The following is a 4270-nucleotide window of genomic DNA, read 5'->3' as shown; positions in this document are numbered from 1 at the left end:
TCTCATTAATTTACTATGCTCCTCAGGGATGATGCATTTGAACATAATATGAATTGATAATTTGGACTGCTGAACTTGAAGCCTTGCAAAATATGGTACATGCTGGATTGTAGTTATATTGCTATGAAAACTGTAGTGTCAAAGCCTTATAACAGAACTAACTTTTTAAATATTTTGATAGACCCTTGTGCCTGTGTTGTCAAGTGATTCTGGTCCTTGTACATCCCTTGTGGGACTCTGAGGTGATTGGAATATTACGAGTAGGGCCCCTGTGGGCCCAGTGAAGGAGTTCGGCTTGGGATGACTCATAAGAGTGTTGTGGGGGCTTCCTGGTGTCTCTGCAGAACCTCTTGGTCTGGCCACTTCGGTTGGCTGCAGAATCTCTCTTCACAGCCCAGCCTACCTCTCCTCAGTTGCCTTGGTTGGAGCCTCTGGACTCCCTTCCAGCTTCTGGGAAAGTGGAGTTGTTGGCAAGACAGACTGAGAGTAGAAGCCCAAAGAGGACATGCTTGCTGATGGGAGTTTATCCCAGAGGCCCCAGGTTCTGGGTCCAGAGGAGCAGGACAGCCTGTGTGAGTCTCTAAGTTGCTGGAAGAGCAGAAGCTTATGTAATTCTATGTGACACCCCCAGGACCCCAGCACAGCCACAACCTGCAGAATTCAGTGTCATTTGAGGACATGGCCGTGGACTTTAGCAAGGAGGAGTTGCAGCAACTGGACCCTGCCCAGAGACATCTGTACCAGGACGTGATGCTGGAGATGTACAACCACCTCTTCTCAGTGGGGTGTCATATTCCCAGCCCAGAAGTCATCTTCAGGATAGTAAAAGGACAGGAACTATGGATGGAGGGGGCTGAACTCCCACCTCAAAGGGATCATGAAGGGAAGTTTGGGCTCACAACCCCACAACAGGAAATTCCTGAGAAAGCTTCTGTGGTGGGTGAGGTCACAAGAGATGGTTCATGGTGTTCCATTTTAGAAGAACTGTGGTGGTAAGTTGACCAAACAAAGGGAGATCAGCAAAACCAAATTCCACTCACATGTTATGGTGGTGTCTTCAATAAGAAAACATTGAACACAGAGAGAGATCATGAAGATAAGGACTCTGAGAAAATCATTCACATGCGGCCCCACCTTCTTTCTTCACAAAGATCTCAGAAATGTTGCTCATTTGCAAAAAGTTTGAAGTCTAACCCAAAAGTAAATGGTCAAAATCAAAGCAATGCTACACCACAACTTGATGACATTGTTGAGTGTGGTCAGCTATTCACCCAGACCTCTTCCACGGCTTGTAGCAAGAATATTCATACAGGAGAGAAATTCTGCAAAGATAATCATTATAGAAAAGTCTGTGGCCATAAACAGTCACTCACACAACACCAAATTCATTCTCAGGAGAAGCGAAGTGAGTGTACCGAATGTACCCAGATATCACACCTCCTCACCCAGCAGGGGATTCATAATGTAAAAAGCATTCATGAATGCAGCAAATGTGGAAAAGCTATCACCCTATAACCAAAACTCAATGTGTCTTTAACAGAACATATAGGTAATATACCCTATGTATGTAAGGAATGTGGGAAAATCTTTATTCAGAAATCAGAATTAATTACACACCAGAAAACTCACACCAGAAAGAAGCCCTATAAATGCCATGATTGTGGAAAAGCCTTTTTCCAGAGATTATCTCTCTTTAGACATGAGGGAACTCACAGTAGAGAAAAACTATGAATGCAGTGAATGTGGGAAAGGCTTTGTCCAGAACTCGACCCACACCATACATCAGAAAATTCATACGGATGAGAGACAGTATATATGCAGTGAATGTGGGAAAGCCTTCACCCAGAAGTCAACACTCAGTTTGCACCAGAGGATCCACTCAGGGCAGAAGGCCTATGTGTGTATTGAATGTGGGCAGGCCTTCATTCAGAAGGCACACCTGGTTGTACATGAAAGAAGTCACACTGGAGAGAAGCCTTACCACTGCCACAGCTGTAAGAAATACTTCATTTCTAAGTCACAACTTGGACATACATCATCAAATTCATTCAGGGGAGAAACCTTATGAATGCAGTGACTGTAGAAAAACCTTCACCCAAAAGTCACACCTCAATATACACCAGAAAATTCATACTGGTGAAAGACACCATGTATGCAGTGAATGTGAGAAAGCCTTCACTTCTAAGTCTCAATTCAAAGAGCATCAGCGAATTCACACAGTTGAGAAACCCTATGTATGCACTGAGTGTGGCAAGGCTTTCAATGGCAGGTCAAATTTCCATAAACATCAGATAATTCACACTAGAGAGAGACCCTTTGTCTGTTACAAATGTGGGCAGGCTTTCGTCCAGAAATCAGAGTTGATTATCCATCAAAAAACTCACATTGGAGAGAAACCTTATGAATGTCGTGACTGTGGAAAATCATTCAGTAAAAAACCACAGCTCAACGTGCACCAGCGAATTCACACAGGAGAGAGACCTTATGTGTGTTCTCAATGTGGGAAGGCCTTCAACAACAGGTCAAATTTCAATAAACACAAAACAACTCACACCAGAGACAAAACTTACAAATGTAGTTACTCTGTGAAAGGCTTTACCAAGAAATCAATTCCTAGTATATCAGCATATTCATAAATGAAATATACTCAACCAAGTCTCTAATTGTCTGTGATAGAATTAGTGCTCCAGAAAAACTCTAGGGATGCTTTGTGTGTGCTAGACACATCATGAAGTCACACGTTATTTTACATGAGGGAAATTACTCAGAAAAGAACTTTTAATAATAGAAGTATCCTTATTTGTACTTGCCTCATCAAGGATTATAAATTTCATCCTGGGAAGAAACCCTGACTACTGCATTGAGAAAACCCCTTCTGTAGGAAATTGTACAAGACAGATTACTACCAGACTATAGGAAAGTCCTGTTTACTGTGGGATATCAATATTTTTAAGTGCCAGCAAAGTAATAATAGGACAGTATTATGTACACACATGGGTGTCTTATGTATACACATACTCTGTTGAGTATGCCTTAACTAAAATGCTTGAGACCAGAGTATTTTGGATTTATTTATTTATTTATTTATTTATTTTTGTGGTTTTTGGCCGGGGCTGGGTTTGAACCCACCACCTCCGGCATATGGGACCGGCACCCTACTCCTTGAGCCACAGGCGCCGCCCATGGATTTTGGATTTTGGAATATTTGCATTATACTAACTGGTTGAGCATCCCTAATCTGAAAATCCCAAACCCAAAATGTTACAATGAGCATCTCCTTTGAATATTATCTTGGCACTCAAAATATTTTTTTCAAATTTTTGGAGCTTTTTGGATTTTCAAATTAGGCATACTCAACCTGTATGGATATTTATATCTCTGTATATATTTATATACAGATTTATATGTATATGGTCTGCTCAGTATATATGCATTATGTGTATATGTATGTATATTTATGTATGCCCTCTGTTCAATAGGGTTTGCTGAAGAATTCACTACTAGGAGGTGTAGGTAGATTATGGTTATTTTATTAAAGGATCTAATGTAAAAAAAAATTTTGATAGGACTGTACAGCAAACAACCATGTGGTTAGATTACATGGAGAAGCCACATATTCAATCATTACCAAAGTAAATTTTTTTTGTTTATAGAATATATAGTAGCTATTTGAGTGCTGTGAAAATATAGTACCTGTCTTTATAGAGCTTATATTTGTGTATACTTTAACATGAATGAAGGCCAGGAGCAATGGCTCATGCCCTGTAATCCTAGCACTCTGGGAGGCCGAGGTGGGTGGATTGCTTGAAGTTAGGAGTTTGAGACCAGCCTGAGCAAAAATGAGACCCAGTCTCTAAAACCTGGCTGGGTGTTTGTGGCTGAGGCTTGTAGTTGCAGCTACTTGGGAGGCTGAGGCAAAAGGATCGCTTGAGCCCAGGAGTTTGAGATTGCTGTGAAGTATGAGGCCATGGCACTCTACCAAGGGTGACAGAGTAAAGACTCTGTCTCAAAAAAAAAAAAAGAAAGAAAGAAAGAAAAGAAAAGTAAAGAAAAAAACAAAAAAGAAAAATATTAGCTGGGCATGGTGGCAGGCACATATTTCCCAGCTATTTAAGAGGCTGAGGCAAGAGGATTGCTTGAGCCTGGGAGTTTGAGGTTACTGTGAGCTATGACACCACAGCACTCTACCCAGGGTGACAGAGTGAGACTCTATCCCCAAAAACCAAAAACAAAAAAACCCCAAAACATGAAAGAAGAAAATCCATGTATT

At 41.1% G+C, this 4270-nt stretch overlaps 1 pseudogene; it reads left to right on the top strand.

Annotated features, from left to right (window-relative positions):
- The first annotated feature begins 208 nt into the window (after positions 1–208).
- On the top strand, positions 209–2636 carry LOC128596306 (zinc finger protein 175-like; annotated as a pseudogene).
- Positions 2637–4270: the final 1634 nt, after the last annotated feature.

Source organism: Nycticebus coucang, chromosome 2 (assembly GCF_027406575.1).
Source record: "Nycticebus coucang isolate mNycCou1 chromosome 2, mNycCou1.pri, whole genome shotgun sequence".
In the NCBI taxonomy this organism is placed as follows: Eukaryota; Metazoa; Chordata; class Mammalia; order Primates; family Lorisidae; genus Nycticebus; species Nycticebus coucang.
The sequence above is the reverse complement of the archived record's forward strand: the minus strand, read 5'-3'. Positions and strand labels throughout refer to the sequence as shown.